We start from the raw sequence: 20,676 nt of genomic DNA on the forward strand, positions 1-20,676 counted from the left end.
AGCTGAGTTCCCCAAAGGCTACGGTCATAATCTCTGGCCTCTCTGCCTGCAACCGGCAAGAGGCTGGGGGGAGGATGCGAGTGGCTGTCGACAGCGTCTGTACAGCCAAATGCACCAAGCACAGCAATGCAGAACGGCTCGGGTCTGTTGCAGGATGCTGACAGAAGGGGGCAAAATCCATCTGCAGTCAGAGCCGGTTCCCTGCTTTTGCTTCACTTGCTGTTTCTCACCCTCGCTTCATTCCCAGCTTCAGCCCTCGCAGCTCTAGAGCCCCTGGCCAGGCTGGCTGACCCTGCAGGTGGACTCTGAGAGGCACATTTCTGACAGGATGGCTTTGGGAGCTCCCCCATCTGCACCCCAGGACTGCAGCCCCGGGCAGGAACCAGCCCACACGGTCTCACCCATCCCACTTGCCCGTGGGGAACTCAGAGTGGCCCAGGACAAGGGGGCTACCCACCAGCAGGGACATGGATGGCAGTTCCCAAGGGGGTGCTGTGGGCGATGGCAGGCTGAACCAGAATATTAAATTGCTGCATGCCTTCTGCTGAGATGAGCCCTGGTGCTGATAGCAGCAGAAATGCTGACGGAGTTGCAAGGAGGGTCGCAGCGAGAGAAATGGGGGAACAGAAATTTCCCTTTTGGAAAGCCCCTGTGCTGCAGACACCATCACATCTCAGGGCACTGGCAGCTTCGATTCCCTGTGAGCTGGTAATCTAGGGATGCTTGTGGGGTGACTTGTGACTATGAAGAAAGCCTGGAAAAGTGGGAATAGGAAAAGCGTAGAAAAGCAGGCAACTCCTGTCAAACAGTATTATAGACACACACACCTTTTTTTTTTTTTTTTTTTTCCCTGTGAGTAAGCAACATTTCCTTCTCTCCTCCCCATCTGGCTTGGTAACTTCTATTTTTGTATACATCAGTGAGACCCTTCTCCTTACATCATCTGACATGCGAACAGCCAGCTCCTGTGAATTTCGTGCAAGTCTTACTATAGTTGGCAGCTGCCCTTAAAGCCCCCCAGCTAGCAGACTCGCACGGTCAACCGAGAAAGTGCTTTTGGTTCGCTCCTCCCGCGCTTCTAGACTTTCTGCTTGAGGAGGGACCCGGGGAGGAATGAACGGCAAAGGGGTGACAGTACTGGTGGTGGGACCTGCCGTCAGTTCAGCTGCCCCTGGGGAGCCCCAGCAGAAACTGTGCAGCAGCCACATCGTCGTGCAGGAGCTGCTCGGTGCGCAATGGATGGCAAAGGTGGGTAGGAAGAAGTGATAACCTGCCCCGCATGGGGATCACCACATCCAGCCACAGCAGGCCTGCCACGGGGTCTCAAGAGACCGCTGGGAAAGGTCTCAGCGGTGGGAGAGTTTCAAGTTTCATTTGACAGGAGCTCCAGCCTGTGGCACCCACCCCATGTCTGCTCCCAGGGGCTGACCAGACAGCAGCCCATGGGGAACCCTTAGCTGTGATCCCTCCCCTCTCAAGTAGCTCTGGTCAGAGTGACAGAGGGCATATTTTTGGCTGTCCCTCAGGACAGCCCTCTCTTGAAGATCTCAGGCTGGGCAAGAGAGATGTCAGTGGAGACGAATCTAGATGAGAGCATCAATGCGGTGAGATGAGAAGGTGCTAGGTGTTCCCGGACATGAAGCCTTCTGCTTCACAAGCCCAGGCTGTGATTAACAGACCTTTGCATTAAGCTACCTTAACGAGCCTGGCCAGCAAAACTGAAGGGAGGGAGGGAGGAGAGGGGGGCACAGAGAAAGAACAATCTCTTTTTGCTGGGAATGAAGGACTTCCATGTCCAGATCCTGACGGGATGCCCCCAGTACACAACCCGCTCGCAGATGTGCACATAAGAAGAGATATGTCTGTGTTCAAGCTTAACATAGAGCCAACCTGAGGGCTTTTTTTTTTTTTCTTTTTCTTCTTTTTTTTTTTTTCCCCCTGCATGGAGCAGGGACATCTTACACACTTTGGTCACGTAGTCAACCCATTTCTGATTATCTGGATTCTTCCTTTCTTTAAAAAGGAAGCACAAAACTGTGTGTTCCTTGAGCACACAGCAGCCCCCCTATAAAACACCCATTCACAGCAATTGCGGCAGCAAGAGAAGAAGACAGGCTTTACACCTTTAAACTGAAAAACCCTACAGGGGAAGTGTCTTTCCCTGAGCAGAACTGAAGAGGGGAAGAAAAGGTGCTAGGCAAAAAGCAACCAAAAGACTGCAGAGCCTGGATTTGGATTTCTTTGCCCCACAGACTACCCTACATGCTGGCATTGCGAGGGTAAGGCAGTATGTGACACAGCAGCGGTACGTGTGTCTGAGGCGAGCAGGCTTATATTGTAAAGACTTTCCAAGTATCTTGTTGGCCAAAGCATTTGAAGGATAATTTCCTGAAGAAGTTCCTTGGAATCAGATATATACAATTGTGTTCATCCTAAATCTGTGGTTCCTGCTGTGCCCTAGTGAAGGATTTAAGTTGCTGGTCACACTTCAGTCTTATTCTTGGCCATGCAGACCTAAGCAAGGATCTATGGATTAAACTGGCACTTCGGGCATTTTTTCCCTCATTGCCAAGAACAACCCCTATTTTTCCTTCAGACCTTAGTTAGCTATCCTGCTGAGAAACTGCAGGTCTCTCTCCTGGAGCTCTGTTGTAAAGAGGAGAAAGAGAAGGCAAAAACTTCTTTTCCATCAGAGAGTGAGCAAAACTGACCTGGAGTCACACAGGAATTAGAGCAATAGAGGAAGAAGAGGCTATTTTTATCGAGTCGGGTTTTTTTTTGAGGCGAGAACCACATTTTAAGCCGTTAGTCTCCATTTTTCTCTCAACTCTCTGAGGAGCTGGCAACCGACGGCGGGGCCTGACCTCCAAAAAGAAGTAGGAACAATTAATTTTGGAACAAACCCAGGGTCATCCAGGAATTTTGCAGCTGTCGCTGTGCAGCACGCCGAGCCCTCCCCTGAACCTCAGGGTGACGATGATGACGGGACTCCTCTCGCCTGGTTCTCCACCTGAAGGCAGGGAGATGCTGCACCAGCCATCAGCTGGAGAGGGGCGAGAGATGAAGGCTGTTAGGGGATGAAAGGCTGCTTAAGTTAGGACGGCTGTCTAAAACATTTCAAAGAAATTAAAGAAAGGAGAAATTAAGAAAGATGTTGAACCATAAGCCTAATTAGAGTAGCAGTGTAGTTATAGTCAGGATAGCCTAAGGATACAATTAGATGTGTCTAGAGAGGAAAGCTGATCTTGTCATTAAAGCATAAAGGTAGGGGACAGGATAATACGGGCTGCAGTCTGGTGCTGCCTCCTGCATGACTCTGATGTATGTGTTGCAGTGACTCCTTCTGACTCCACTGGGAAACTTCCAGTCTCTCTGCACCTCCATGTTTCCAAATGCACTGAAACTAACCTAATAACAACCAAACCAGAGTTGAGGCGTTTTTTATGGCACGCCAGGATCACCTTTAGTAGACATCAGACTTGGAGATCTTGAGGCAAAAGCTGCTCGAGAGGAGCAAAGCTTTTTGCCAACAGAGCCAGGAGCTAAAGGCAACCAAGGCACGTGCCCTAAATTAGCAGGAATCATCCGATTTTTTTTAGTTTTGCACAATCACATCTCAGTTCTGTGGAGATGCTAAAAGAGACACAGCCCTTTGCTAGTACAAACTCATATTCCTGAGCAAACTGACTTTGGCGACCCTTGATCTGGTCCGTAGTAAAGAAACAAATGTGCTGCAGTGCGCCGGCACCATTCACCGCACGGCTCTCAGGCCCCAGCTGTTTGTCAGTCCCTCTCTGCCCAGCGTCACTGCCCTCTTCACTCTGCATTCGCAGGAAAGAGTTGTGACAGCGGGAACTAGAGGAGATAAATAGGAGATTGAGGCTGACACGAGCTATGTCTCTAGAAACCTTAGCAGGCAGGCGCAGGCAGCTCAGCCCACCCTGCGCGCAGCGCTCGCCCTGGGTGCAGCGCCAGGCCCAGAGCAGCAGCAGCGAGCCCTGTCCCCCTAACCTCAGACACCCATGCCAGCCTGAGCTTGGCACCAAGTCCTCATTGCCTCCAAAACCTGCAAGCCAGGTGGTGGTGCTTGTTTCCTCTCCAAGCCACCTGGGCCAGGGCAGAGGTCCCACAGGAGCCCCGGACTTCGATGCCCCCCCGAGAGGCCTAGTCGGGAAGGAACACTTACCGTGCCACTTGAGTGCCGGCTCGACGCTGTCCGTGGCATGAAATGACTGACATGCTGGTGCACAAAGGTAAAAAAGGACTGATTGATTTATTGATCAAGGAAAGACACAGTCTCCTTGACAGAGATGTGCTGTCAAACGCCGGCAGGACGCGCTGCTAAAAGCCCTCCAGATTGATTACTTTACCTGCCACCTGATCCTTCATCGCCCCGGGCTCTGGCAGGTGAAGAGCAGGGGGAGATTTACACATGGCTGCGAGTCGGGAGGGGAAAACACACACGAAGGAGAGCTGCAGGGGCCTGGCTGGGACCTGCCACCCTGCTCCCCTGCCTGCCGGGGAGCCGAAGGGCCAGCAGAGGTGGCAGCGAGACCAAGGAAACCTCACCGTGCGGCCAGCCAAACGCGGCACCACGGCAAGCAACACCTGCAAATCCTGAAGTGCTGCCACTGCCCTTGCCCATCTGTTCCCTTCCCTGAGACCAAACTACTCCTTTCCGTGTGATTATTCAACCCGGGAATTGTTGAGAGAGCAGCCAGGCACCTGGCCCGGTGCGGCTGTCAAACCCCAGCACTTTGCAGCCCCTTTCTCAGCTATGCAGGCACTCAGCCTCTCACACGAGGCACCACCGCAGCCCAAGACATCACACCCGGGGAAAGTGGCCTCCTTGTCACCTCCTTGTCATCCAGCAGTGACCTTCTGGGAGGGAGCTGCATCCCAGGAGCTGCTCTCCTCTGCTGCTGTGCACCCTGGGGCATCCAGAGCAGCCCTCTGGTAGCACAGCCCAATAACAAGAAACTGATGGGGAAGTGCAGCGTACAGAGGGAGAACGGGAACAGTCATTTGCTTGAACTTCCAGGCCCTGATTTAATGTTTCTGCAATGGTTTCCTCATGAGGTACACTCCTGTTTAAACAGGACACCCCTGGGTGATGAGAAGAGATGCACAACAAAGCCTCCCTGACAGCTTGCTCGGGGCCAGCCCGAGAAGCTCCAGGTAAGAAGCAGGTCCTGACCACGCCTGGCTACGACACGGCATGGACTCGGCACCACCTCAAAGCCCATGGTTATTTGGTTACCGCCCTGGTCCTAACGCTGCTGTGCGGACACGCCGAGCCAAGCACGTCACTGATTTGTAATGAGCTTGTTTAGAGAGCTGTAGCATGAGACAGGCGGTAGACAACAGACGTAACAAAGAGAATCCTTTAAATGCTTCGGTGCTGCCCAATTTACCAAGCACAGTATGCTGGGAAAATGCCACTCCAGTGCTGCTCTCGTACCTGTTAAAGGGCTTGATATTCCCCATACGTGGCAGCTCCGTCTTAATTCTGTGGGCATTCAGATCGCCTTTGGCTGTGCACCAAATCCAGATGGCTCTCCACCTCTCTTGTGAAAAGTGTAAATAACACAGCAGACCAACCACAGGAAAAACAATGATCCCAAAAAGGCAGAGATGTGAGAGGCTAATTTGACTTCTGAACAAGCAGCTAAATTAGTATCCCCCTAACAGCCTCTTTTCTGGACCGCAGCAAATGCCACGAACGGTCGGAGAATGCCCGACTCAGACGTGGCAATGCAGGAAAGGCAGGAGCAGCTGTGCACCAGCAAAAGCAGGTGAAGTGGGCACGCAGATAACACTTGGATGGAGCTCTCTAATCCTATGCTGCAGTTCAGTTTGGCCCTGGGACGTGCACAGGTCTGCCAAACCTGGGAGCGAGCAAAGCAGTGATGACAGAGCGGTATCAATACGAACAATCGTAATTCTGTTTCCTCTTTCACTGGCACTTCTATTCAAAGATCTCAAAGCCCTTTAAAAATAGTGCCAGATTAATCTCATTCATCACCTCATCTCATTCCCTCCACATGTCACAACCCAATTTCACTCTCAATTCATACATATGTACATTTGAGCAACGACCGATTCTATTGAAAGCAGAGGGTGATTTCAGCGTTTCTGTTTTTGGAGGATATCTGGATATTCGGGGGAGCTGCTGCATCCCAAGGGGCCACATTTGAAATACAGCGTCTCAGCATTTCACAGCAGTAAGAGGAATGATTTCCTGCTCGAGTCAAAGAAACTGGACCAACAGCTTCTTTCTCAAAAATGTTCCAATGCCAAATGTATTTCGGATCCTGCATCCCCTCGCCTTTAAAGCTGGAGGGAGAGGGAACAAGAGGAACCCAACAAGAAATCTGCCTACACTCACAAGAGTGTAAGACGAAAAAAGTCACAGGGAAATTTTCACTGCGACAATGTGCTGTTTTGGCTGTGCATGGATTTCCATGGGTAATCCTGGGGATGGGAGAAGATGAACAGAGGGAGACATCTGTCATCATATTTAGTGGTACTTCTCATTGTACAGTTTTAATAATTAAAGAAGATTCACCCAACTAGAAAGAAAGATAGAACTGAGAAAGAAGAAAAAGGGAAAACGGGGGAAAAAAAAAAAGAAGATCCTAGGCAGTTGTGTAACTATTTTTCCCCTGGGCCTTGGAAACGTTTCCACTAAGTAATCCAAGATACTGCTTAAGATTCAAACTACTGCTTGCTGGGGAAAAGGGAGGGAGGGCAGGGGGAGAATACTGCAACACCATTTGACTACATCTGCTACCCACTCATTATTGTAATAGAGAGAGGTAGGGATAAATCTGACTACACGTGCGAGGGCAGCAATTGGTTGTTAGGTTTTAAAGATGCTATTACATCCTGGAGGAGCAGGGATATATGCAGGTGACATTCACCAATTTCAGTGGGGCGGAGGGAAATCACACACCGGAATGAAGTTAATAGCAACCCAGAGGGCAGGGTCCATGATTGCCAACCTGATTTCTATAATTGGTGTGATTACTACTATTGTAACTTAAACACAACAGCAAATCACTCGCTTAATTGAATTTTCTTTCTGTGCGTGCTTGGGAAGGGGGAGGACACAGAGGAGGATGCAAATCTCTGCTACAGCTGTGCGCATCTTCTCAGACACCAAGCAAGGAGGGGGGTAACCACGCTGGGGGCAGATGGCGAGGTTAGGTAGGGCCTAGGGCAAGGCACAGCAGGGCAGCTCTTCTGGCGTGATATTCCTGGAGGACGATGCTCTGGGTTTCTAAACAGCACCAGCACCTTCACCACACCAAAAGTGAAAATTTTGCACAGGACCTCATGGGGGACCATGCAGATGGCCAGGCTGTAACCAGCGCCCTCACTCTCAAACATATCCCCTTCTACCACCAGCAACAGCCAGAAAGGAGCATCTTTTAGATCAGCCTGTAGGACTGGCCCATTCTCTCCAGCTTTTTTTTTTTTTTTTTTCTAAAAGACAATTGCAGTCATAAGGAGACTCCAGAAAAAAACACAGTTGCATTGGAAATGTAGGAAACAAACACGACCTGAACATACCTGTTATCTCTGGGTCAAAGCACTGAATCTCGACTCTATCTTACTCAGAGATTCGCAGAGAGACAACAGAAAAACGGGGCCAGCCATACCCTCCCATACCTGGTGTGGAGGATGCACCTACATGCTCCATTAAAATTCACTGGTTTCCAGATGCCCTTTTGAAACTGAGACCACAAAAAAATTCATCAGCACCTTCATGCTTTGACAGGTTGAGGAATGGTTTGGAGTGGTGGCTTTAACAGGACAGCTCAGTACCCTGCATTTGGAAATTCTGACCAGATTTTCTGCAGTGTCCTGTTTAGCAAATTCAAGTCTAGATCCAAAACTTCCAGCTTTACCATCTCTTCTCTGTGAAACTCAGAGAAAGCGTCTACTGAATTCATTCAAGCTCCATGCATCTGAAATCTTCCTAATTCCCTGGATGAGAAATCCTCAGGACCGTTCCAGAAAAAACAACTACAAATTTTGCCAGGCCTGAGTCTGCAACACTACGATACACTTCTTTCCAGCTCATGCATGCATTTTACAGCATGCTATGTAAGTAGGGAAGCATGGCTTTTTGACAGGGAACCTGAGACATATGGAGATGCAGCATCCAGCGCAGGCAGGGCTGGGAGCAAGATACCATCTTTCTGATTGCAAACTCCATCCTCAGACCTTGGACATCTCCACAACTTATTAAAAGCCAAACTTCAGGTAACTTTCTCACGGGAGCCTAACTGATGTCCTTGCTGAGCATCACGGTTAGACAAGTAGGACTTGAGCCATCAAGTCAAGCATGCAGAGGGTACTTTGGCGATATGTTTGGATAGGACTTCAGGTACTGTCATGACTCCAACACAAAAAGTTGGTGTTTATTTTTCTTTTTTAAATTTCCTTTACCTGCCACAGAAAGCCATGGAACAGGGAGAGACTCTGGGAAAACATGATCCCTTCAATAATGTATGTCTCCCCTACAGCTGCATGAAAATAAAATATTAATTTATCTGATTTGAAAGGGAAAGAAGGAACGAGGGGAAAACACTGGCTGGGGTTATGGGATGTTTTCTATGATATATTTATGCTTATGTTCATACATAATGATTCCATGCATCATCTGTTACATTCCTTCATTGTATATTCTTGTCACTTCATGTTTCCTTCCCTAAGAGAGGAAACAACAAAAACCGAGCTCTGGTCACCGCACTGGGAAAGGGCACCGGTGGTAAAAATTATTTTCTCCTGAGCCCCTTCGGCTGTATTTTCATAGACTTCCTCTGAGTCCTTACCTATTCTACTGTCACATCACAGCCTCCTTCACACCCTCAGCTTCTAAGAGCACTGAAAGTGAGGATATATGGGACTTCTTTGTTGCCAAGAGAAGACATGATGAGTTCTGGAAAATAAGCCACTTTCAGGCCATCCCAGCTCAAGGAAAAATGTTAATATGTCTTGATGGGATACTAAAGTCTTTATGATGGCATAAAAGCACTAGGAAGAGACATAAGTATGAAGCATGTCTTTCAGATCAGATTTGGGAAATGGGCCTACAGTAATGCTAGCATTTCAGTTGGGAAATGTGCAAATACAGGCCATTTATCATCTTCAGGTTTTTCACTCTGTCCAAATAGATATCTGTCTAAAATAACACGTTCTAAACCCCACCACTCCCTATCCACACCAGAAAAAACTCTGCCATACTACAGAGGCAGTTTGGCTTATCCCCAAGGTTATGGGAAAAATATATGAATTTTTATTTATCTCAAATTTGAAAAGGGAAAAGAGCCTCAAGGAAGTCCAGTTATTAACAAATAGAGCATCAAAACGATAACCAAAACTAATGCAAAAACTGTTTTTTCTTCCCTTACATCCCCAGATCTCCTATATAAAAATTATCAGCCTGCCCATCTATTCCAGCCAGACAGAATCCCCCTCCAGCTGCACTAGCACTCCACAAATGCCCTATCAAACAGATGGGCTTTGCAACAAGCGTGTTAGGTCTTTCTTGTTAAAGCCACTCCACTTCTACACGGCTGAGTCCGGCTTCTCTTTCACCTGATTCTTCAGAAGGGTACACGCATACAAATACATCTACAATACAAAAAATTTCAGCATTGCTACAACATTAAGACTGAGAAATCAAGCACTTAGAACTCTAGCCATTCCATATGTTAAAGTTTCTCCTGCACCATTGATTCTACCCCATTGTACATCCTATTTATCACACATTATATATGAAATTGTACATTTCACAGGTAGACTAAGAACAGAGAACCTATATATATTCTGGTGTGCAATGAGATCAAGTTAATGGTGCAGAAAAAAACCAAGCTCTTGGAATATTCTCAGTTCTATCTTAGATTTATATTCTTAATATTACATTACATTGTTACCTTATGCTTCCACCTATATCTTTGTTGTATCTATTTCTTATCTTTTCCTTTATTTTATGCACGGTGTCTGCAAAGCCTTATACAGGGACTGCATTTGTATGCACTGCGAGAAATCCCACAGAGGGTCAATGCTCAACATTTTGACTGTAAACTTGTCGGTTCTGGAACTGTCTTTATTGTGTATCATTAGAAGGCCCAGTAGCCTGGGCTCCTGATTTATATTTGGGAACTGCATGTTCTGTAATAGCAATTATTATCAGTAATAATTGCAACATACTGTTAAACATATCCTTAAGGCAGGATCTGGGCTTTAGATCTCAGGCATTCTGAGGAAGAGACTGGGTCTTTGATATATCTTTGTACAATGCTAATACTGACATCAGGGCTTCTAAGTGCAATTACAAGACATCGAATAAGTTAGTGCTTCAGCTAGGGACAAGGGACAGACTGCATTTAGCTTCTACTTTTCTTCTTTTCAAGCAGAAGAAGAAAAAAAGAGTCAGAATTATTTGGCTTATGCTATTTCTGTAACCCACAGCCTTCATCTGCAGAGCTTTGAAACTCCCTGTACAGTGTTTACCACAGTTGTCTACCCTGGTTAGTCCAGCCTTTTGGTTATCTACATCCCAGGGGTGAAGCTCAAGTTGAGAGTGAAGGTCGAGTCTGGTAGAGTGCCCAAGATCTGCAAGAGCGGAGCAGCTGAGCACTTTGGCCCTGAGCACTTGTCATTATACTCCACTCCCGTCATCCACAGCTAATTGCCCTGAGCTTCCAGGATACATCAGCCCCATACGGAGCAATTCAGCCTCTGTAGATAACCAGTCCTGGCAGATTCAGCAGTGGAGTTCTCTACCTGACTGCATGGCTAATAGCTTGGCAGTTAAAAGGTCAAGATGTTCACTTGTACGTGTGCTTTGGTGTCTAAGTCAGCCATTTTTCCCCACACTGGGATGGCTCTTTTAATACCCCTGAATAATGAAAACGCCAACGTGTTTCAGAACCCCAAGTAAAAAAATACGAATCGGGAAGTTTTGCAAGTCAGGATTCTAATATGCTGAGTATTTGCAAAAGTGAGCTGATATAATGGTGTCCTATGCCATCAGAAAACCGATGTGCTGCAGGTCATGCTTGTATCTTCCAGCAGTAAGGCTGAATGTTTCAACCTGCCTGACTTCTATTTTACATTCAAGAAAAGCTACAGAGAGAAAAAGGAAAAGAAAAAATACTCCATGAAAGAGAGCTAGTAAGCCTCTACTTGAACTGAGACACAAAGCAGCAAATGTCCACGCTAGAGAGGGAATTTTCTGTCAAGAAAGATGCAGAATGCAAAGGGCAGGTGGTGAGCAAGCCAGATAATGAAACCCCACATTAATGGGTGCCTTAAGAAACCTAGCACTGATGGATGGGTAGGCAGGTGCTAAATGTGTAATCCCTTTGCAGATGGACGTAACATGTAACAGAAATGCTATCATCATGGAAATGTTGCATGCTCAAGTAGGTATCTGCAAGCACAGGGCAATAACAAATGGCCGTATCTTTGGCTTTTTCCATTTGTCACACCTAACCAGGAACAGATACCTGGGTTGAGTTACCCAGTTCACTCTCTGTTTCAGCTATGCCACTGCCACAATCTTTCCTCTCCATGTTGGGTAGTAAGTGTCAGAAAAGATGGATCTGTAGCCGCTGAGACACATCCAGTTTACGATGGTGACTCACATGAAGAAAGAACCACCTGTGAATTTTCTTGCTCCAGACATGAGGCCAAAAATGAACCTGCTTACTTCTGCCTTTCATGACTTCCATCCACTCTTCCTCAAATATTTCTGCAGTTTCGTGGCACACTAAGTTGTTTTTCCAAGCAACACTGGAGCTACTGGGAGTCCCCCAGGCAAGTTAGTTCCCTGTGGATTCCCAGACCCACAAGATGTCTTCTTGATGAATGCTGACAACTCCCCGACACTTGGCAGCGCTGCAACCAGCCTCTGAGCTCAGAGGGCAGCTGCCACCACCATGGCATTCCTGCAGCCACAGAGAGCCCAGACCCACGTCTGCAAATCATCGCGTCTATCTAACACATCCTTTTGAGAAGATGGCAGATGCTAGCAATCCAGCGTGCAGCATCCCCTGGGAGCCTACCTTCTGACACACTGAGAGGACAGATGCAAGACAGACGAAAAGCATGTGCGGCAGTCAGCCTAGTAGAAAGGGAAACCAAACAGCAGCTGAAGGACCATTTGTACTCCTGGGAATTAGGAGATGTGGCTCATTGCTACCCACAAGCAAAAACCCATCGCTGTCATTAGCAAGCACAGCTCTGCTCAGTCAGGTCACGCTCATTACAGCAGCTTTTTCAGCCACTCCTTTTGTACACAATTATGTGGCCAGCAGAGCCTAAACTTCCCGGCCTATGTGGCTTCGTCTTAGCACTACACTGTGTCTGCACACTCTGCTGAGATTGGAGCTCAGGGTGAGGGCAGCTGCGATCTGTTCCTCCCTTGGGAACGAGGTGCCAGGGATCAGCTGCTGCCCCGACCAGCTGGATGAACCCCGTGTGCCCAGGGCGGGTGGCAGAGCTGAGCTGCTTGAGCTGGAATGGCTTTTAAACAAAGAGATGTTTCCAGGACTGAGCCCCTGCACTGGTGGTACCCCGCAGTGCTGGCTGGCTGCCTGGTGCACACCATGCTGTCGGGCATCATGGCCCTGGGGAAAAAGGTTGTGAAACCACAGCATCACTGACGTGCCCAGCAGTTGTCTCCAAATGACCCCCTTAGGGCAGGCAGCTAACCAAGGCGGCTGCAGGAGGCAGTGACCGCTTTCAGTCCTCCCAGCACCAAGATCCACAAGGGTAAGATGGGAAAAAGATGGAGAAGGATATTGAAGTTCAACAGAGATTCCTCACTGCCTTTCTTCTCCTGGAACAGCCTCTGACCTAGCCTAGGAAAGAGGGACAGTGGCCACAACCTAGTGGGGTTGTCCCTCTGTCTTAGAAATGGAAGAAACCTCTCGTGGCCCTGCCAGACCCAGAACTAGGGGAGGAGGGGATTAAAAACACCTCCTGAAGGCACAGGAAAAGGCAGAGACTGAGGCAAAACAAGGATAGAGGGGAAATGCAGGAGAAAGTTAGTGACTGGATAGCACAGAAATAACTGTGCGACGAGGACAGTGGCAAATGGAACGGTAAAGACACTGCTGTTTTTTTCAGGTATTTTAAAGAGTGCAGATTGTAGTGTGGGGGCTTAAAAAGCCTTTTATACCATCTTAACTAGTTTTTTTTCCTGCCTCGTTCCCTTCCTCTATCCCTTTCCTCTTTGTATATAGTCATCTGTTCTGGGGCTTCTTTATTTTTAGTGCATCTTCCCTCCTCCTACTCCTTTACCCAACCCTCTTGTTTTCCAAGCTAGTGCTGCCCATCGGCTCATCCTCCCTTCCCATCACCAGGGCACTTGCAGGAAGGCAGAGGAGCACGTCTGAGCTGAACTTGTCAGACAGAGGAAATTTGATAAATGTCATCAGAGTGAAAGGCGATAGAAATTAAAGAGGTTTCTCTTTCCCTCTGTTCAGTAACTGTGCCTGAACAGCCATGCCACCCTGCCACAGATCTGACAAGCTAAGCAGAGCTGAGAAAACGAACTGTCACTGTTTGGATGGGAGATCCCCAAAACTGCAAATAATGGTATTAGTGACTCGGAAACGCACTGCTGCCGCCGCAGAGTCCTAGCAGGCACTGCAGAGAGGGATGTGCTGGGTGCTGCTCTGAAAGCTCCCCAGAGCTACCAACCTCTATTCTGTATTTTAAAAAGCAGCAGGCATTCAATAGCCTTCATTTCACCGAGTGGGTAAAGACCCAAAAGGGTTTGCCTGCATAGTAAAGTTTCACCACTCATATGTACGGCGTGATTTTGCAAAAATACACCCGCACCTGTTAATTCCCCTGTATAACTCACCCTCACTCTCAAATGGCCTCATTCACTTGAACACCTGGAGTGGCTTTTGTAAGAGAGTGCGTGTGACCCCAATTCTCCACTGCAACTGCAGCTGCTGAAAGCCCCATCTCAGGTCACACCTGCAAAACCTGCCCACCTAGAATAACCCTTAGGCTCTAAGGTCACTTGCAAGGCCAGGATTTAATACCTATCTAAGCAAAGAAGTTTGCCAGCATGGCGGAGGTGCTATAATCCTGCTGCTACGTTCTGTCTGTACAGCAATCCATCTAGCCATTCCTGTTGGAAAAAGCAGAAGCTGGTGTTGGTTTAGCTGATGCAGTGGGAGGAAACTCCGCTCTGTTAAACACCTGTTATATCCCACCGCAGAGGTGGCTGCGCTCTTGGTATCGGTACAAGTAACATACGTGTCTTCTGTAAGGAACTTTGGGATCGATGAAATGAAATGAGCTACCGAAATATGCGCTAATATTCCAACTAGATCCATAAAGCAGAAGACTGGATGGTTGGAAATGGGGTTTATGAATATGCAACACTCAATTTAAAATAATTGTGCAGTTCAACAAATACAAAAAGGGAAAATTTGGGGACAGACTCTGTTTGGTACTCTTGTTTAATTGGCTATAATTTCTCCTTCACAGCAGTATGGATTTTAAAATGTATCATAACCAGAGTTGGGAAAGTTACAGAATCCATATTACGTGAGCATTTTCCCCAGTTAAGAGATGGTTGCTCTGACCATCACAACCCCCTCTCTTTCGCATTTGCTTTCCGCGCACATGCTCAGCAATTGGGAGCTGCTCCCATTAAATGCTGGCGGAAAGCCATTTTCAGCTTGCCAAGCCCCGGACTGGCGATGGCAGAGAACAAAGAATAAGCTCAGACACATCTACATATTTGCGCCGGAAGTTGTACTTTACATTGGACCAGATGCTGCTTGTCACAGCAAAGAGGAGGAGCTCCCAAAATCTCTTGCTGCAACTCCAGCTCCAAAGCGATCAAACGAGTCACTTGCACACGACTAACTGTGTAAAATGTTAATGCGCACGCAATTAGTTTATGCAATTGTGCACACAAAGATTGCCTTTAAACTCGCACCTAGCCAGCGAGCTGTACAGCTGCCTGAATTTCCTGGGAGTGATGCTTCAGGACAAGCCTTGGGGGAAAAAAGGTCTTAAACATGTTCCGAGTGGTCTAGTTCTTATCTATTCCCTTTTCATAAATTGATTCTACTTCCTGAGAGACTGAAGGCCACTGGTTTCTTCATAACTCCCTCTGCTACAGGAGATAGCCTCGGCGAATCGGGAAAACACAACAAGAGAGTGGAATGTAGCCTAGCTAAAGCAAATCCAATAGCAAACCTCTGATCCTTGCTGCTGAACTGCCTAGAAGAAAAAAAAAAAAAGAAAAAAAAAAAAGGAAAGCACAAACACAAAAAGAGCTATACAAATAAGCCAACAACCGTTCCTTGAGTAGAGTAAAGTCAAGGCAAGTGCCCTCGGCTCGCAGGCATCTGTAATAGATGGCGCAGAACTACACGCAGCCAGCGCGTGGTTGCGAATTACCCTTCCAGGTCCAGCAACAACGCGATGCCTTTTAACAAAAACAGGCACCACCTTGTTTACAAGAAAATAGGACATGGCAAGTGGGGGAGCGATGGTAGCCGAGGAGGGGAGGAGAGGAGGTGGTGATGGGCAGGTTACTTTCAGCCCCCCAGGCGCTAAGAATTACACTTCCGTCTGCGCTGCCTCAGCAGGAATTGGACAGGTGAGTGCATCGGCCGCTGCGCTGAGGATGCTCCAGTCTGGTTTTGATGGAAAAGCAGCCCCTGCAGTGTCACCATGCTTCAGCAGAGCGTTGTTACAGCGTGTTGGTTTGATCTGCTGTCTTCTTGCCTGATTCTTCCACCTGCTTAGCTCCCTCTTTCCCTGATACAGCAGGCGCGCAACTGGTACCAGGTCCCTGACCTCAGCATGGCTTGGGCTGAGCTGACATAAAACCGTGTGCCAAATGGCCACGTGGCTGAGGGACTGGGCAGGGAGCGAGGGGAAGAGCTGGAGTCTGTGTTTCACCCCAGACGACCTCCATCACCTATCTGTGCTGGTTATTTGCTGGCTATAGCACAGACTCCGCGGATGCTAGGGTGACTGGCCAGGAGGTGTTACCAAACGCCCTGGCTGCTCTAAGAAAGTGGAAATGCAAAAGGGAAAGGACCAGAAATACTAAATTATTTAACACCTTCTGAATTCACAATACACAGTAAGTCCTGCATGCTCTTCCACAAGATTGCTCGCTCCTTGGCTTCGTTTTTCCTTCCAAAGTGCCATATCTTGCACACGTTCCTCCTGAATTTCAGGGACTTCATCCTTTTTTTTCTATCCCTATCCACAAGCAGGCTTGAAAGCTCACAAACACAGGAAAAAAATATGAATAAATAAAAAAAAGCTTCTTTGCTGTCCTGTCATCCAGCTCATGGAAGAAAACCTTGAGCACCAACTGATGTAGGACTGACCCCAGCCACTCCGAGCATCTTCCACTGTGACTGAGAACCGTCGATAATTCCTGTCTGAGCACAGCTGACGTTGTGATCACCCTCTGGTATTTTAACTGACCTTCTCTAACTTGCTTACAGGGATGCCATGAGTGTCAAAAGATGACAGCAACAGCTCTGCCTGAGGCACAGTAGCTCGGCAAGGAAGGGGTGCCTTTGGCATGCAGTGAGATCCCTGAAGATGCTGCAAGGACTTTTGGGAAACGTTCAGCTGCTGTGGGTTTAAGATCCCCAGAAAGATTCAAAGCACTGAAAGTGTGATTTCTCATTGCACATCTATTTGCTGGGAGAAAGCTTTGCGTTGTCACTAACACTGAAGCCTCCAATGATCTCCTCAGTCCGCTGTCACCACACATCAGTAACAGAGAGGCATTTGCTTCGGCCCTCTCTTGCTCCCAGCCTACCTATTCTTTCTGCCTGAGGATCCTGTCTTTGTCTGACTTACACACCGCCCGCCGCCTGTTTACTTGAGAAGGAGAGTGAGGTCGGAGAAGAAATTCCAATCCATTACTGAGCTGTTAAAGCATCAGTGAATATGTGTTATTAGCCTATTTTAACTTAATTTATTGTTGAACATACAATAACTGTCGGAATAAATCACTTGTAAAGGCCAACAAAACTCCCCTGTATCTTAGAGAACAATGTTGCTGAAAAATACTGGCAGCCTTGTGCGCTGCTGCCATTAATTTTAAGCCCCCCCAAAGAAATCCCAAACAAACCGGAGTCCTCCTTTGCAAACGCTGCTGCTTCTGAACTTCTTGCTATCAGGTCTCAAAATCCCCTGCGCCCCCTCCATTTATGCAGCCTGGTTTGGCTGGTAAAAAGTCCAGAAAGATTTCAAGTGTCTGTGTGTTACCTGTGCACTCATGAAGTCTGTAACTTCTGCAGACGTTCCCTTTCCCATTGCCACTCCCAAACCCAAAGCGAGCAGTCCCACATTCTCCACCAGTCCAGATGCTGCATCCTTGAGGACATAGGAGCACTGCGGACACACCTCCTTAGTGTCTCCCCTGGGTTTCCTCCTCCAGGTGCACCAACACCTCCACCTCCTACCACCATCCCTGGCGAAGGCTCGCTCTCCAAGGCACGTGCTGCCCTGCCAAAAATAAGGCAGTGCCCTTCCCCAGCCCTGCCAGGGCAAATATGCAGCCAGGACACAGGGATGGGCAAATCAGGGAAGGGATGAAGAACAAAGAAGCCAAAACAGAAAGAGTCGAAGAGGAACAATGTTTGGACCGGAGCCAGGCAAAATCAGACGATTAAAGAGAAAAGAGTTTTTTTCCTAAAGGAAAAAAAAAAAACAGTCCCTAATCTTTCTCTCTTTTGTCGGGCTTTGTGTGTGTGTGTGTTTTCATTTTCAATATCACTTTTTTTTTTCTTTTTGAGCATCAGTGTCACAAGAAGCAGAAGGGAGCTCTAGCACAGTAAACTGCTCAGCACAGCAACCTGGAAGCTGAGGACATCAGCAGATAGGAAATGCCACTGTTTTAAATATTCTCACCTTCGCTCCTGAAATCTAGGCCACGGTTTTGAAAAGGCAGAAAGCATTAAAAACAAGAGCATTGCTTTATCAAGAAGAACCCTTCCTTCTGTAGGTGCAATTTGGGACAGCAGCATTTTTGCTCGCAGCTTAATGGTGGAACGTTTTGTGCCCACAATTTAATTGCAGGCATAAAATTGACGACCAGCCAAGGCAGTGATCAAGGGGCATAAAAAATGCATCCAAAAGCAAGTAGGGTTCTGTGGTGTTTTTTTTGTTTTGTTTTGTTTAGTTTTTTGTTGATGTTGTTGTCTATTTTATTTGTTTGTTTTGTCTTAACAAAGAAAAGGAGCAAAATTTTCTAGAGTAAATCACGCACCCAACTGCGAGCTTGTTTCTCCCCTCTTTTCTGGAAGAAATATGTCCGTGAATAACACGATTTCCAGGTTCCCAGGTGAAGGCACTGGGGCTTTTCAGTGCCACACGCTCATAAAGTCAGGACTGAACATCTCACATGAGGCACCGTAAATCCTGCAGTCAGGTGCCAAGATCAGCACCTGCAGAAGGCTGTTTGCACGCCTTAGCGTTACTGTTGGGCTCCAGCCACGACAGTAGCCAAAGGAGACACAGGCTGTGTGTGTGGCACCGTGCAAATGGGTGGAAAAATGCTTTGCTGGTCCCAAAGGTTTTCATTCCAAGGCCAGGCACTTAGCACCTCATATCGGAGAAGGCTACAATCAATGTAAAGTATAATTCATAGTGCACTTTTATTTCCTTTGCTTTCCTAGTACCAACAACTTATCTGACTGCCCTTCAGCCAATATTCAATTAGGAGTTAATTAGTTGCTACGTGTCACTGAGTCTGGACCAAAAAAAAAAAAAAAAAAAGGAAGGGAAGGGAAGGGAAGGAGGACAGAATGTATCCTTTCCTGCTGTGCTTTCCTATAGAGCAACCTATAAACTGGGAGCAAAGATGACCACCTCTGCTGACTGCCCATATTTAACCGCTCTACCCGGAGCTACTCAATGCTCTCTGCAGCTGCATTACTCCTACAAACCTTACAAACCAAGCAGAAGATCCTAAGCTGGCACTGCCTCAGATCACCATCAGGTCCCTGCTGATGTCCCACGGTACAGGTGGCAGCCACAAAGGGAGACCAGCACAAGCGCGCGGCCGCTTGCCATCGACTCCGCTGAGGGTGCTCCTCGCATCCTCTCTCCCCGACCTGCGGTGTTCCTGCATCGCTAGCTCAAACCGTCTCTCCTCTCGTCCTCTCCTCCCCAGCTAGCTCCTGGGACACAACCCTGACCAGTAGTCACCCCAGATTATTAAGCACGTTTCCAAACAAACAACAAAAACGATCCACCTCTTTCAGTTTCCACAAAAAGCCAAGTGAGGGTAAATAAGTACCCCAGAAGAACCACTTAAGATGTGTGCTTTCTTTAGCCATGGAGCAAAACCCCTCTGTGTCAGGTGCTCTAATAGCACCGATGTAACAGATGAGAATTGACTTTCTGTGGTTTTTACGTTTGTATTTCAAAAATAGCCTGGTCACCAGGAATAGCTATCATTCCACAAGGCGCAGCGAAACGGTGCTTTCACAGACACACACTATTTTCTCTTCTGAGAACTTTGCTTTTGTTCTTTCTTGCTCTGTTGCTTTTCTCTGATTAAATAAAGGCATTCAGAAGAGAAGTACAGGTTTGCACTTTGTACACGAGCACTAAGACAAACAGCAATGTTGCCATGGATTTTTTTTTTAAACTCCAAATAAAAATAAACAAACACATCTTGGCAGTGTTTGGAATAGAAGCTAGTGAATAATTCACAATGAATAATTGATTTGTTGAATTTAGCTTGTATTTTTTGTTCTCTTTTTTTTTCTTTCCTTTTTTTTTTTTTGTGTCTGCTGGTGGAATGTGCGCTACCAGATGGTGAGTTCAATAAATGTATTTGTTTTTCCAATTTATTTGATGGATTCCCCCCCCCCCAATTTCCCCCCCCCTCCAAAGCGAAGGCTAAAATTCCAGATGGTTTGACTAGTGGCCAGATAAGTCACAATGGATTGTTTCAGCTTCCTTTTTAGAAAGGTGGCAAGAATGATAACAGGAGCAGAAAAACGCATACATGAAGCAAGAATGAAGGGGGGGCAGTTTATATCGAAAAGAAGACAAATAAAAGAAGGTGTGACAACAGCTTATAAAGTAGTGAATAATAGAGAAGCTCCTGTTTTCTCTTTTTTAGAACGCAAGAAAAAATGAACAGTTAATGAAGCTGAAAGGTGGTGATTACAAATTTACTAGAGAAATTTTTCTTTAACAGAACGCTGAACTTAGGCAGGGGAACTCACTGCCACGTTACATTAAAGCCACGAGTTTAGCAAAATGCAAGGAATTACAAGAATTTACATGGGGAGCCAAAATCCCCAAATATAAAGCACGAGTCCTGATGAGACGGACTGTATTACCTCACGCCCTGGGGACTAAACTAATCATGATTATTGATAAATATGTGATATTATCTGCCAACTGCAGCCGTTCCCTTACCTTCCCACTGAAAATCTGCTGCTGCCTATTCTGATCGGTCAAATCGGGACTCGAGGGACTTCGAGACTGATTCTCTTTGACAATTGCTAAGGTTGGAGGAACACACAAATCCTCCTAAATCGAATATTCTCGGTGGAATTTCTAAAATTCAATTTCTATAAATATTTCCATGATACTGAAATTCATTTTTTGACTTTTTTTTTTAGCAGT

The 20,676-nt window shown here is 47.1% G+C and overlaps 1 protein-coding gene and 1 long non-coding RNA gene across 4 annotated transcripts in view; one reads left to right on the top strand and one right to left on the bottom strand.

Annotated features, from left to right (window-relative positions):
* The window catches only part of LSAMP (limbic system associated membrane protein), a gene marked incomplete at its 5' end in the record, with an annotated part of 966,571 nt that overhangs the window by 789,517 nt on the left and 156,378 nt on the right, over positions 1–20,676 (bottom strand). The gene's annotated exons all lie outside the window — the stretch shown is intronic.
* LOC308188320 overlaps positions 1–20,676 on the top strand; it is a 47,468-nt gene that overhangs the window by 12,643 nt on the left and 14,149 nt on the right. Inside the window, exon 1 of the long non-coding RNA XR_013945405.1 lies at positions 1–19,854. This exon is cut by the window's left edge and continues 12,643 nt beyond it. This is a non-coding gene — a long non-coding RNA (uncharacterized lncRNA). The remainder of the gene's footprint in view (positions 19,855–20,676) is intronic.

The sequence above is a fragment of the Anser brachyrhynchus genome, assembly GCF_964034855.1.
Source record: "Anser brachyrhynchus genome assembly, chromosome: 1".
Classification (NCBI taxonomy): Eukaryota; Metazoa; Chordata; class Aves; order Anseriformes; family Anatidae; genus Anser; species Anser brachyrhynchus.